A 16276-nucleotide genomic window follows, 5' to 3' on the forward strand; every position below is an offset into this window, starting at 1 on the left:
CCAGCAGATCCTCATTCGGCACCCCTGCTGTTGGTGCCACTCATCAGTTCAAAAAGGAGAGATGGAAATCACAGCCCTGTGGAGTTGACATCAGGCCTATTAGGGAGTTATTATGCAGCGACCACATTTTACAGATGAAGAGGCAGGCTTGAAGAGGCTAATTAATTTCCTCACAGTTACGCAGTCAGTGGCAGGATGAACTCAAACCCAAGGCGATTTCACTCCAGAGTGCAATCTCTTGTCCCTCCCCCTTCATTCCGTGCCCTCCGTTCTTTGTCAATTTCTAGTAAATTCTGCAATCAAGAAAAGAACAACGTGCGTAAACTTTATAAAGCAGCCCCTGAAAGCAGGGGTGTGACCTTTAATGCTCCCCTCCTATCCTCCCGTGGGAGAAAAGGAAAACAAAAAGACCCTGAATTTCCAGGAGGGCCTGGCCGTGGGACAAGTCAAAGAACACAACATGCGCAGGGGGATGTTTCTCGAGGAAAGATCACCCTCTTACCAACTTTAGTCCTAAGAAAGACTTCTACGTGGCCACATTTGACGATATTTTCCAGGTCGTACTAATAGGACTTTTTTCTTGGGAGAAAGTATAGTTTATCTCCAGCTCTCTACTCTTCCCTGTCTTTGTTGGAATCCGTCTCCTTTGAAGCAGATGTTGCTGTGAACGTTCATTACCTTTGGCCAAGAAGGTCCAGGCCAGGCTGATGATGAAGGAACACATTTTCTCTAATGGTTCTCATGCTCCGAGGGTCAGTTTTAGGACCAATACTGCCTCTGGTTTGAGCTAAAGACTTGGGTGGCAGAATCTAGCCCAGATAGATCACTGACGGGCACATGACGCCCAGGTCCTAATAGCAGAGAAGAGTTTGGGCTGGGTCTTCTAATCTGCTTATATGGTTCACTTTCCGAACTTGCAGAAATAAATGGAGAACTAGGGGCACCTGGGTGGTTCAGTCAGTGAAGCATCCGACTTCAGCTCAGGTCACGATCTCGTGATCCGTGGGTTCGAGCCCCACGTCAGGCTCTGTGCTGACAGTTCAGAACCTGGAGCCTGCCTCGGATTCTGTGTGTCCCTCTCTCTCTGCCCCTCCTCCACTCATACTCTGTCTCTCTCTTTCTGTCAAATAATAAATAAACATTATTTTTTTTAACGGAGAACTAAGGACAGGACTCTGATCTTGCCGGGGTCCCCTGGATAAATATTATCATTATGTCAACCCATTCGTTTACAAAATATGAATGATTACATTCACAAAGTCCCCCAAGCTCCGTATCTTCAATTGCTTTATAGTGACTACAGAATTACTTTCCAAATCCTTAGCTCTGATATTTGTGGCCATTTGCAGTCTGGTGTTGACCCACCTTTACATTATTTCCTTCTGTAACTTTAATTCGGCGAAAATGGGTTTATTTCTGTTTCTGTACCGTGTCTAAGGTATACCGAATCTTGTTTCTTTGCTTAAGTTGTCGTCTCGATTTGGTGCGTTCATCATTCGTTTCGTTTCATCTCATTCTGCCCATTCTCCTAGTTTTAACACTCCGAGTCAGACTAGAAAGCCTCCTGCTTTATTTTCCCCAATTTAAAAAATTTCATTTGATATCTAACCATGCCTTTTCTAGATCTCCCTGTATTCCCTGAATGTGGGGCAGTGCCTTCAAAATATTAGGGACTCATCAGTTTTTATTAAAATAGGTAATATATGCATGTATGCTGTGGTGTGAAATCTGATAGTGACGAATACAAATTGTACAAAGAATGTTTCTTATAAATACCCAGAAGCTACTATCCCATTTAGACAAAGAACAGTTGATGGTGGTGGTAACAATTTCAGAGAAAGAGATTTCTGTTTATTTGAGTGATCCAGCTAGTCACAGAAAACTTCATCTTTTAAAGACCAAAGTGATGAGATATCAAAAAACTAAATGCCACGCGTCCAGAAGGTGACTGAATTTAAAAGTTTGGGTTGCCAAGCAGAATGTGGCATTTTCACAGAAACTGCACCAAGCATTGTCCTTCAGGATGCATGCCACTAATTAGGCATCTGTGAGCACCTTATGGTTGATGAATTAAGCAAAAAACAACTTTTATTTCTTATGGAAAATACACCCACGGCTTCCAAAGAAAAATTATCCACTTCTAAAGAGTTCAAGACTGCCCCAGTAATGAATTTCATTTCTTATATTCAAGCTGCTGAAGATTGTTAATGTTTCCGTGAATGATTAAAACCCACTGTCATGAGTAACGATACTTCACCTTTACTAAATGCCCCAGCATGAGAATGAACTCTTCCCACTGTAAGATGGTTGCAGGTATTCATTTTACAAGGTCACAAAGCTAGTACGTGACAGATTTGGGGTTTGAACCCAGGCAGTCTATTTCCAGATTCTGTGCACTTGACCACCGTACTGTATTATTGAACATAAAGAGGCTGTATTCATTCAATAGAAAATTTATGGCAGAGTGATGAATCACACGTCTGAACACTAAATTACCATCGACAATTTAAAGAGAACTTATTACACCTTAAAGCAAGTAAGTGCCCAATGAACTGCAAACACTAAATAGGTGACTAATAAAATTTCAGTATGGAAGACAGTTGTTTTTGTTTTGTTTTGTTTTGTTTTGTTTTGTTTTGTTTTGTTTTACATAGGAAGTATAGTATTTTATGAAAGACAGTAGCAGATATTTGGACTTCTTATATTTTACATTAGGAAAAGATTATACAATCAAGCTTGGAATTTGAAACAACTGGAAGGATCAAAACAGGATATTATATACTTTGGGGGGTGTTTATAATATAGAAAACGCCAAGCTAAGTGTTTTATAGACAATTTTACCTAATCCTTCCCAAACCTTAAGAGGCAGTTATTACATTGAAGCCGTATTTTAGGCAAATTTTATATTTTTAAAAACTTTTCATTCAGTTGGAACATTTGACAAGCCATAGCACAAACCATAACATACGCTTCAAAGATTTTGATAAAATGAGTACAATCCCCGTAACCGGCAGCCATGTGAAGAAACGAAACATAAACCACCCGTCATTAGACCATCTTCGGGACCCACTTAGTAAACACCTGCCTTTAAATGTCACTATCCTGGGGCGCCTGGGTGGCGCAGTCGGTTAAGCGTCCGACTTCAGCCAGGTCACGATCTTGCGGTCCGTGAGTTCGAGCCCCGCGTCAGGCTCTGGGCTGATGGCTCAGAGCCTGGAGCCTGTTTCCGATTCTGTGTCTCCCTCTCTCTCTGCCCCTCCCCCGTTCATGCTCTGTCTCTCTCTGTCCCAAAAATAAATAAACGTTGAAAAAAAATTTTAAATGTCACTATCCTGTTTTTTTCAGCAGCACAGGTGAGCTCTCCCTTTTTTTAAAAAAGATTTTATATCAATGGCATCATATTTTTAGACTCATACATTACATAGTTTGCTTACCATGAAGTTAAGCGCCCATCCATAGTTTTACGGTTACTAGTAGTCGTTCACTGCTTCTTACCGAAGGGTATTTCATCATATGAATTCACTATACTTTATTTGTTCATTCTTACATTGGCGAACCATTTAGTCATTTTTAGTTTGGGACTATTATAAATAAAGTTTCTGTGAGGACTGTTATACACTTCTTTTAGTGCACATATGTGAGCACTTGTCAGGGAGAGCACACACCTAGCAGTCTGGCTCAGTTCGGTAGAGTTTTGACAACTAGTCTAGCAAAGTGATTGCATCGACTTACGGTCCCAACACTAGTGTGCGGGACTTCCATTTGCTCCACATTCTTGCCAGATGCTTACCACTTGCCATCTTGTTTTCAAGTGTCGTGTCTTACATGCACAGCATTCCTTGCTTTAGAGTCAGATGTAGAGTGACAGAGTCTTTGGACAGTGGAGTTTCCCCCGAGGATTTTCTACAGACTTTCCTTTGGCAGTATTCGGTGGGACCCCACGGACCAGTAGGTGCATCCTTGAGGTTCCTTTTCCCCACAATTTAAATAGGCTGCCAACCTGTGGCCAGGCAAATCTGTTAAAAACAAGGTGGGTTCTGCCTTCTTTAATTGATTCTAGTTTTTGAATTTATTTTATTATCAGAGAATTTGTTAATAACACTCTAGGATTTGAAGTTGCACCATTTGGTAAATACTCTTGCCATCAGCCTATTGAGACTTCTGTCACTTGCTCTGTTCTTACGGGATGTTTGTCTGTTTATGTGGCCTGGTCTCATGTATTTTGATTTTTCCTTGAAGGTCTTGAGTGTGCTGAATCTATACAGGAGTGTTTCAAAAAGAACAGATGACAGTCTCTAAATCTCCTCTTGAAGCCAAGCCCAGTAACTGCTTGAACCCATTAAAGAGACAATCAGATTATGCAACAGTAATTGTTCAGAGGTTGGGTTGGAACGCCCGTGAAATCTATGATTTTTTTTTTTTTCCTTTTTTCTCTGGTTGCTTCTAAGATTCCCTCTTTATCATTGATTTTCAACATTTTCAGTATGATATATGTAAACCAACTTAGGCTTCTCAGCGCTTCTTTTAACTGTGCTTTGCTGTTTTTTGTTACATTTGAAAATTATCAGCTGTTATATCTTCAGATACTTCTTTTTTTTTTTTTTCCTAAAATTTTTTTTTTCAACGTTTATTTATTTTTGGGACAGAGAGAGACAGAGCATGAACGGGGGAGGGGCAGAGAGAGAGGGAGACACAGAATCGGAAACAGGCTCCAGGCTCTGAGCCATCAGCCCAGAGCCCGACGCGGGGCTCGAACTCACGGACCGCGAGATCGTGACCTGGCTGAAGTCGGACGCTTAACCGACTGCGCCACCCAGGCGCCCCTTCAGATACTTCTTCTTATCCATTCTTTTTTTTTCTCTTCTCTCTCCTCAGATTTCAATTTCATGCATGTTTAATCATTTGATATTGTCCCACAGCTCACGAACACTCTGCCTTTTCCCTCTCTTATTTTCCTTTTAGTTTGTTCTTAGCTTCAGGCAATTTCTATAGATCTGTCTTTACCTCTACTCCACTCATCCTTTTCTCGGTTGTGTCTGGTATAATGATGTTAGATTCGTGTGCAGGTATTTGAGAAGCATTTTTCTTTTCGTTATCATATATATATATATATATATATATATATATATTTAATTTTATTTCAATCCTTCTGCTCAAATCTTTTAAGGTATATTGTCCCTTTTTTCACTATAGCGTTTCACATACAATGCATAGTTATTTTAAATGCCTGTATCTCCAAGACCTGAGTCATCATTCAGTCTAGTTTTGTTGGTTGCTTTGTCTTTTCACAGTGGATTGTTTTTGTTTTGTTTTTTCCCTCTAAGCTTGCGTTATAGAATTGACCTGATTTAAAGTCGAGTGATACTTTAGGTCATTTTAGCCTACCCTGAAGTTACCTCTGTATGAAAGGTATACTCCACCAAGGGGTTGAGCTGAGTTTTCAACTCAGAGCCAGTTGGGATCAATATAGTCCGCATCCCCACAGGGTCGTGAACACTAATCTTTTCTCCTTGCCACACTTAGAGTGACTTCTCTGTAATTTAGGAGTTTTCAACAAAGCCCTTTAGGCTACCACCCCGGACAGATTTGAGATTCTTGAGTAAATGTCTTGAAAGGTAAACTGATCATGTTTTTGGTGCCTCTCTTGCCATTCCAATACCCAAATATTGCAAATGTTGTGGGCATTTCTCTGTCCTCCAGCACCAGCTTTCTTCTCAAAGCTAGACAAGGATTGCAGCCCCCTGCTGACACCCGGAATGGTCAAATACCCGCAAGGACGAAGCGGTTGCAAAACATCACCTTAATCCTACAAATTCTCTCTTCTTTGGATTTTTAGATTCTCTTGTTCTTGTTGTTTTAGCTACTTTCTGATGCGTTCAAACAAATGAGTTTTCAACTTTTGGTCAGTGGAAACACTGGTCTGCCTTTAAATACTCCATTCTCTCTCGCAGCAGAAAACGATAGTGCTAGTTTGAAATAGGGTGTCTGTCATTAATGGTCTCATTTTTATGAGACAATTGTCAATCATAATTTCATCCCCGAAAGGTTAAAGTCTTAATAAATCATAATTCGTAAGTTGACATACCTTCCTTGGAAGTTGTAATTCGTGTCGATATCTTTACAATATTATTGTGCTTTTTCAGTATTAAACATAAATTATTTGGAGACCAGCCATTTATTTGCATGACATCTTTTGTCAGGATTTTGGTTTTTATGATAGCTATGAGTATTTAAATTATTTCAATCTGTATGAAATGTCATATAAATATTTTCATTGTTCATAATTCTAGTGTTAAAATCTGTGCTCCCGAGTTGATTTCCCTGCAACAGAACTGTATGTGATAAAGTGCAAGATTATGGCCAAACAACCTCTATATTATATTTCCCTCTTGTTTTCTAACAGGGAACTTAAAAATCTGTGAAAGATAATGTCAAGATAATAGACGGCAGCATTAAAGTAAGATATGCAGCATGTGGATAGATTTTTGCACTCCATTGATTTTCTTATTTACAACAAGCATTCCTTCTGAAACTCTAGCAGAGACCTACATGTAATTTGAATTACATAATATTTTTAGAAATATGCACCCTGGAGAGAACAGTAACTTAGATGTTTTCTTTCTTTTATAGGTAAGAAACATAAAGCTCTTTGAAATTAAATAACTTGCTGCCTGCACCTAGCTATCATACGACAGATATAGTTGACTTCAACGCCCATGCTTTCAGTCATTATGATGTACCAGATTTCTAGTCATGTTCATGGTTATGCTCCATTGGCATATGCAGCAGAAATTTACTGAGCAGCTACGAAGTTCCAGAAGCTATGATATGGCTGGGGATACAAATATGACTAAGACACATTTTCTGCCTGTATTGAGCCAAGAGGCTATTAGAGAAATTCAAAGTCTAATAAGATGTCAAGATTTGATTCTGCTCAAAGGACCATTAAATAAAAAGAGGGATAATTGGATTTTTTCCCAGAAATTATTCTTTGGGACTTGGAAATCAACCAACACTGCTGCAAAGTGGAAAGTTGTTACATTTGTGTAATGATTAAAAGTATTTAAAAGATTAAACATATCATTGGTCGTTTTTAGCATGAAAATAAATTATTTTTCAGAATATTAGCAAAAATACTTCCCACTTCAATTTATTTTTTTTATCACACCACATCCAGGTCCTTTACACTGAATTCATGTCAAAACATTTGGAATTCATTCAGTAGACAGTCAAACCTCGGTGCATGGGTTCCTTCCTTTTCTTCCAGGAATGCATTTTATGTTTTGTCCATCTGTAAAATAGCTACCCATCTTTCAAGAGTCAATCCAAAGGTCATTTCCAGGAAGCCCTTGAATCAATCCAATGTGATTGCCAGTGAAACACAATTGAGTCTTTGCTGTTTTAGCATATCTACCATGTTATTGCACTATTTGTTTTCAAGTTTCTCTGTGTAAGTGTGAAAGTACCATGAGGGAAGGGGCAATAACTCCTTTGTCTGGATATTTCTGACACATAATACAGTTACATTTCCCGTAGGAGGAAATTAGTATATTTTGAAAGGAAGTTATTTCTCTTCTAGGTGTATATCCTGGAATTTCTTTTCCATGTTTCTCTATTACGTTAATATAAGACATTAGAAGACCTGCATAGAAATGTTCATAGTAGCTTTGTATATGGTTTGAATGGAACCAGCATAAATTCATAGCAAGAAGAGAACGGTTAAATACATTTTGGTAGAGTCATACAATAGGATTCCGTGGGGGCACGAAAGAGAACTAGATTAGGTGTAGATGAGTCAACAGGAATAAAAATAACAAACACAATGTTAAACACCAACAGCAAGGAACAGAAAATAAAAACCAGGCAATATCACTTATATGACGTATAAATAGTTTTATACATATATGGTGGAAATACACTGTGGGAATAATAAATCCCAACGACAGAGCAGTAGTTACCTCGGAATGTTTCAGGGACAAGTGGGTGGAGGTGTCTGTGTTCTAAAGAGAGCAAACAGAAGGATTCACCTGGCAGGTGGGTATGTAGGAATTTGTTACCTTTTATAGCTTTACAACTTTGTTTCACGCACACTTCCTAATATATTTTGTAAAAGATTCACTATTTATGATGAACTTAATTGAGAAATCCAAAACTTAATAATTTAATTCTTCTTCTCTCTCCCTTTTTCTTTATGATAAGGGAATACAACTAAATGAATATGCTTAACAACAACTTACCATGTCGCTCTTTATCCTGCATTTCTTTGACCACCCTTATTCAGCCATGAGACCAGAATTAAGAAAAGAGGGTACTAAGATATACAGAAAGGCAGAAAGTATGAAGAATGCACCTCTTTTTCCTAAAAAAAAAAAGTATATTTATTTTGAGAGAGAGATCGCACAAGTGGGAGAGGGGGAGAGAGAGAGAGAGAGAGAGAGAGAGAGAGAATCCCAAGCAGTCTCCGTGCTGTCAGTGCAGATCCTGAAGCAAGACTCACACTCACGAACCCTGAGATCATGACCTGAGCTGAATTCGAACCTTAGCCGACTGAGCCACCCAGGCACCCCTGAGCACTGCACCTTCTGGTCCAGGGTTTTGGGGCAATGTAATTTGGGCTTTGGAAGTGGTAAGGAGGGAAGAGAGAAAGACACAGAAAAAACACAGGACAAAACACTCAGCTTCAGGTTTTCCCTTTCTAGGGTTTAACTAGGGGATAAATATGTCCATTATATACTGGCAGGGGAACACTAGCAGAATGAACAGCTGCCTCAAATCATCTTTAGGATTCTGGGAGTCTTTTAGACTGTCTACAATGTCGATCTTCAGCCATGGGAATAGAAAAATGAGAGAAAGGATAATAAGCCATAGAGAAAAATAGAAAGAATGGAGCATGCTCTTTCTGGTCTGGGGAGACTGGACACAGACTGAAAATATCGATTTTAAGATAATTAACGCCTTTGTTATGTTAAGGCTTCCAACCCACGAACACGATATGTGTGTACATTTATTTAGGTCTTCTAAAATTCCATTCGCCAGCATTGTGTAGTTTTCAGCATACAAATCTGGAATAAGTTTTCTTGGATTTACGACTTCAGCATTTCATTTTTCGAATGATTGCAAATGGTACTGTGGTTTTAATCTCAGTGCACATGTATCCATTACTAGTTTATAAAAATGCATTTGCTATTTTCTCTCTGAGTAAAATAAGCTTCATAAAATAAATTGGGATATGTTCTCTTTTCTATTTGGTGAGAAGATATTGTGTAGAATTGTTCTTAATCCTTCTTTAAGCATTTGATACAATGCTCCAGTGAAACTTTCTGAGCATGAATATCTCTTTTTGAGAGTTTTAAAGTTATGAATTGAATTTCCTTAATAGTTTTGGGATTACTAACATGATCTATTTCATATTTGGTGGCAACTTGCAGTTGTTTGTGATTTTCAAGGAACTGGTCCATTTCATATGACTTGACGAATTTGCAGATGTAGAGCTGTGCATAGTATTATATATTTTTTTATCCTTTTGATGTCTGCATTGATAGCCATCGTTTCCCTCCTGATATTAGAAATTGTGTCTTCCTTCTTTTTTTTTCTCTTTTGTCAGTGTTGTTAGAGGTTGTTAGATGAATCTGATTCATCTTTTCAAAGAACCAACTTCATTTCATTGAATTTCTCTATTTTCAATTGTGTTCATTTTCCTTGTATATTTATTATTTCCTTCCCTTTGCTTTCTTTGTGTTTATTTTGCTCTTCGTATTTTAGGTTCTTGAGGTGAAAGCTTAGATCATTGATTTGAGACCATGTGCTTTCTTAATGTACTCATTTAGTGTTACAAATGACCACAGCACTACTTTGCCATACAAATTTTCATATACTGCATTTCTTTTTTATTCATTTCAATGTGTTATTTTTTCTGGAGATTTTCTCTTTGACCTATGGGCATATTTAGATGTATGTTATTTGGTTTCCAAGTAATTGAAGCTTTTCTGTTATCCTTCTGTTCTTGATTTTTAGATGAATTCCATCCTGGTCAGAGAAGATATATTGCATGATTTATTCAAGTTGACATTTAAATTTAAATTTGTTGAGGTGTGTATATATCCCAGGACATGTTCTGTTTTGGTACATGATTCATGGGCACTTAAAAAAAATGTGTTTTCTGCTGGGTTTTGATCGAGTTTTCTTTAAATGCTGATTAGATCCTATTGGTTGAGAGTGTTGTTGAGCTCATCTACATCCTTGCTGGTTTCCTTCTAATTTTTCTATCAATTGCTGAGAGATGGTAGTTCATGTAGTTAACTATAATTGCAGCCTTGTCAGTATTTTGGCACATACACATTTAGAATTGCTTTATCTTCTTCATGGGTCAACTGCTTTGTTATCATTTATAACTTTTTCTTTGCTCTTAAATCTACTTTATCTGATATTGATATAGCCATTTCTTTCTTTTGATATTTACAGGATATATTTTTCATCTTTCTACTTTCAACTTACCTTTATCATCATATTGTAAGTGATTTCTTATATATAGGATATAGTCGAGTTGTTTTATTTATTCTAGTCTGCCAATCTCTGTCATTTAATCTGTGCATTTGGATCATTTACATTTAATGTGATTATTAATACGGTAATTCTCAAGTCTGCCATTTTATTTTATTTTTGTTCTCTCTGTTTATTATTTTATTATTTGCTGTTTTCTTTTTCTTGGCTTTATGTGGATTCCTTGAGCCATGTTTAGAATTCTATTTCAATTTTTCTATGGGGCTTGGAGTATATTTTCCTATAAGCTCATTTTGCAATTGTTCCAGATATTGCATTTTATACAAACAGGTTATTACAGTCTATTGGTACCATTATTTTATAATATAAGTTCTAGAAGGGAAGTGTAGGGACTGTAGTGAGCAGAAATTATTTTAAGAATGAGTCTCTGAAAATTTAGTAGAATTAAAGAAAGTACAAGTGATCAGGTTGAAAAGGCCATTACATTTACAGCAATAAAACTAAAGCCACTCTCAGGCACACCTTGATAAAAATGCAGAGCATACAAAACAAACACAAAGTCTGAAAGGCATCTGAGAGAAAGGACCTCCAAGGGAACTATTTTTAGCTTGGTGGACATTTCATCAGCAGTGGCATATGCAGTAAGAGGATGGAACACACAGTTAAAGTGCTGAGGAAACATAACTGTCAATCTAGAAATCAATACCCAACCAAATTATAATTAAAGCGTGAGGGTGAGGTAAGGACGTTGAAAAACACAGAGGTGAAGAAAGCCTTGTGTGTTAAAGGTTACAGTGACTACAGTTTAAATTTTGTAGAAGAAATTTCGGAGGGATGAACCTAGTGAAGTATGGATAGTTAAATAAAACCTTAGCTATTTAGATGCTGTAAGACCTTTCAACTATCTTGTGTATGTACACAATTAAATAAATGAAATATGTATTATTATTTGAAAAACATGTGTCCCTTGACCCTTATTTAAGTTGCCATCTGACATTGTTTTTAATCTTAAATTTGAACACTGGCAAAATTATTCTTGGAGGACCGTACATATTGTCATTTTAAAGTGAAACTGTTATGATACTATATTAAATGCATGTAATGTACCCTTAATACCATGAGCATTTTAGAATTTTCAAAAACTCTGAATGTCATACTTCAGAGCTAACACATTAGCCTCTTACTGTTTCAGGAACGCTGGCGGAAGGCATGGTACTTCTGGGTCCCAGCAACCGTGCAGAATGAGCATCATATTTGCATGAGTCTCCCTTGCCTCCAAGTCCCAAGAGAATGATGCAGAGACAAGATCTGTTGTGCACCCTATAGTCAACGGGTCTGTGTTACTGCTGATGAACCCCTGTCTTAGAATATCCTCTGTCTTAGATATCCTCTGTTAGGATATCCTCTGTCTTAGAAAGAGGCTGCTGGTCTGCCTGCCTAACCTCTGGCCTGGAGGGAGGCATTAGCTTTCCTGGTCAAGAAATCCACTCTCTGCATTGGAGGGAGATAGTCTCTTCCATCCAAGGCTATTTGCTATTCAAGTATTGAACAGATGATTTGGGACAAAAACTTGTCAGCGTCTCTTCGGGAAATGTGGCGTTTCTGATCTTCATGGTCTGGTCCATGCCTACTTCTCCAGCTTTATCTTTGGCTGTCATTCAACACGCACGTAATACATACCTGCTTGAAATTTCCTAAAAAAGCCATGCTCATATTTACCGAGTTTCCAGGATCTTGCTAGTGCTTTCCATAGCTTATCTCTGATATTTTTTCACAACTCAGCCAAGAGTCACTACCTTAAAAGATAGATGAGACAACTGAGATTTTAAGAGATCAAGCTGCATCCTTAAATGGCTTGAGCATGAGATTCTGCTCACAAGTCCCTACCCATTTCCAACTCCCTCTCGGCTCCTTTATGTAATTAATCCCTACTCACATGTTAAGCTTCAGTTTACGTGTCATTTCCTTAGGGATTGTTTGAATCTCTAGGCCAGTGAGTTATGCCTCTAATGAGCTCCCATCAAACACTCCTACACCGCTCATCACACTGTTTACATCCGTCTTATCACTTGCCTGTATTCTTCATTTTAATCTTCTTGATGGCAGGAGAAATGTTTGGTCCATCTTTGCACACTTGTACCTTATGTTCTATTGGTCATAGTAAGTATTTTATAAAAATTTGCTGGTTGATGGGACGCCTGGGTGGTTCAGGTCATGACGTCACTGCTTGTGAGTTTGAGCCCCGCTTCGGGCTCTCTGCTGTCAACATGGAGGAGCCTGCTTTGGATCCTCGGTCTCCCTCTCTCTCTGCCCCTCCCCCTCTTGTTCTTTCTCTCTCTTTCTCTCTCTCTCATAAATAAATAAATTTTAGAAGTTTGCTGGATAAAGGTACGCATATCACCCCACTTAGTTTTTGATGAATCTTCCATTCCCTGTTAGGACAGAGGACTCTCGGTTTGTCCTTCTTTAAGGTAACACATAACATAGCACAGAGGTTGTATAACAGAAGGACCTACACAAAGATGCCATGTAACACAAAATGAATTGAATGGCTTTGATTTAGATACATATATTTGTGGCATTATTTAGTCTCCAGTCTGAGGCTTTTTGAATAGAGAAAGAGAATATATTTAGCTCATATATATATATATATATATATATATATATATATAATTGTTATTATCACATTAATTTGTATCATTAAAAATGAAATCACTTGATTTCCCCAAAGTATTATATCCCACTAATGTTGTTTCTTTTATTTCTTTAAGTCCATATATTATCTTTGGGAAAATATTCAGGAAATTCTAAGTAGTAAATGAAGCAAAGACTCATTCATTTGTTTTATTTCTATTTTTTCACTTCCTATGCTATCGATGCTATCGATGCTTCTCAAGTTAACTCTAAAGGTTTTGCTTTACTTTTTGTAATTTGGGTGAGGAAGAGAACCGTACATATAGTTTCTATTACGCCTGGCTTAAATAAAACTTGTAGAAATTTACGGCAGCAATGTCTCCAAATAGTGACCCGGGTCTTTTGATGTTAAATTGGCAATAAATCCATTAAACATTCCTTATCCTAAAGTTCTTTACCTTTAATTTTTATGCACACAGGTGAGGGTAATGGAATTGGTACAGCCCCATGCAGACTGCAGTACTACCCCCTTCTTCTTCCTTTCTTTCTTTAAGTATCCATGTGACATTGAAGCTCGTTAGAAAGTGTCAATCAACCTTGGGATTGTGCATATGTGTGTGTGTGTGTCATCAAGAGAAATAGAGAAATAGTATTCTAAGTACGCAGATCCCAGGGGCCAGAGTGTTTGGGTCCAGCCACTTGCCTGCTGATTGACTTTATAAACATTGCTTTAAATTGTTTCAAGTGACTTGGTTCTTTTCTTTTTTAAATGGAAAATAAAAATAGTATCTGTCTTAAATATATATGCATGTGTGCGTATACGTATACACATACGATGTATATACTAAAACCTTATCCAGTTAGCACATAATAAATATTAGAAATATTATTTATTATCATGAAAGCATATGATAGCCATATAGATCAAGAACACATAGAGAGAAACAAAATCTTTCTTTTAGCTTTTCAACCAGGTTTCTGTCCCCCTGTGTAGTAACACAGCAACGGTTCTCCATGTTATTTCTTGACGCCTTCTCTCAGACCAACGTCCTGTCTCATGACTGAGACTTCTAATGGAGGGATCAGACAGTGGGTTTATTATTTCAAGTTGGCATCCTCCCTTTGGTTGAAGCAGAGTACATAACCTGCACAGAAGAGGGGCCAGGTGGGGAACTGTGATGAAAAACCCGAATCAAATGATGTTGGAGAATCAAGATCAAATACGGAGCGTATCACAATCAACTCCACTTCCGCTCTTGACATCACTTCTTCCATGGTCATCTCCTACGTGTTTGGGAAGAGTCCCTAATGCTCTCCTTTTTCCATTAGGAGGTCCCTCAGCACTTAGCTGTCATTATATTTACATTAGTTCAATGGCGCACTTTCAAAATGCTCAGTTGATGGATTCAACTCTCAGTATAGCTGAGATGTGTTAATTTGATTCTGGTGACTGCTGGTTGGCCCTCGTCTTTCTTTGGCATTCAGGTTCCTCTCAGGTCACAGTAGGGATCTCAATCTCAGAAGAGTTCAATTTCTCATCTTGCAGTCACTGCTGAAGTGATCCAGAGCCATAACAATTTTCCTCTTTAGTGTGAGGTACCATTAACAGAGGCATTCAGTTTGTTCTCTGCCAGGAACTGAGGGTGGGATTAGTTGTATAGCGTATTCTATATGGCTTATACTTCAGGCTTCCATGAAACAAAGTCACCACTCAACAGAACTTTAAATTAGCATACTCAGGAAATCTGGAGCTCCCAATGCAATTAGCATACAGCTGCTAATTATCAAGTGAAATGCTGCATTGAAGAGGGAAGGGAGTTTACTGTTGATTTGGGTGTTAACATGAAGAGATAATTATTTCAAGCCACTTTACTTTGACATTTTGGTTATTAAACATATGTTTCTAATTTTTTAGCGTAAAATTTTGCTGGAAAAAAATGTACGTGGCAACTGTTTCTTAAAGTTCATTTGAATATTATTCAATACATTCATTTGAATTGTGTATTGTGCTATATACATCTGTACCCTTGCAGACGGAAATATCTAAAACGTATTCTCTCATAAAAATTATTGATAGCTATTGTTAAGGTGCTTCATGAGTTACAAAATACTATGCGTAGTACACACATAAATAAATAACTCTCAATAATATCTTTATAACAGAACCAGCTTCTCCAAATATGTGGCCAAGTATTTCATCCATTTCATTTTTCCCATTTATCACTTTAACACACATCACCTTTGTCTTGCAACTCGAGTGTTTCTCTTTTCAATGCCCCTGCCTGGCTGTCCCCAAACAGCAAATGTTGTCCGACCATTTGTAGGGCTTATTCTATTCCAAAGTATGTTTTTAGAGGAAACTTTGATCACTTGAGGGCTGCCTTTGCTCCATCCTGTCCCCCATCTTGCCATTGACCACCATCCCTAATGGACCTTTCCATGCTGCAACTAGGCCTTTGATTAGACACCCCTTGTCCCGGCTGCAGGCTATCCCATCATTGGATCCCAAGCCACACCTGTCCTTTTCATAGCCACATGGTCAGCCACTGTTCACAGTCTCATGGGTCTCCATGGGTGTGATTGAAATATGAAAAATATCGGAAAAAGAAATAACGGTCCGAGTTAGGTCGGTATGGTTGAAATATAAAGCTTAAGAAAGTTTGTGGCAATAGATGAGCCTAAACTGATGAACCTGTAGAGACTTCATGTCATGATGGGTTCTTTTAAGCCACGGATATTCTTTGAGAAATAGGGGAAAATTGAATTTTTTTTTTAATTGAAATGTTTTAAACAGTGGAGTAGCACTTTCAATTTGTATTTAATGAAGTTAATGCAAACAGCTGGGTGGATAATAGATGAGAGAAGGATAGATGACAGTAAAATATCCAGACAGGATGCTACTGCAGTAATTCATGTGAAAGGTAATGACAGAGAAAGAAGTGGGTTTGGACAGATGGGTAAGTGCTGTTCACTGAAATAGGGACCACGAGAGAAAGAGTAAGTTATTTTTCTCAATAAAATGAATGTATAGAATCTTTTCTTATTGAGTCATGGACAAGAAAGCAACAAATCCCATATCCATGCATAATTATGGCAGTTTTAGTCTAGCACGATTAAGTATCCTCTTTGCAATGGCAGTTTG

Source organism: Leopardus geoffroyi, chromosome D3 (assembly GCF_018350155.1).
Source record: "Leopardus geoffroyi isolate Oge1 chromosome D3, O.geoffroyi_Oge1_pat1.0, whole genome shotgun sequence".
Classification (NCBI taxonomy): domain Eukaryota; kingdom Metazoa; phylum Chordata; class Mammalia; order Carnivora; family Felidae; genus Leopardus; species Leopardus geoffroyi.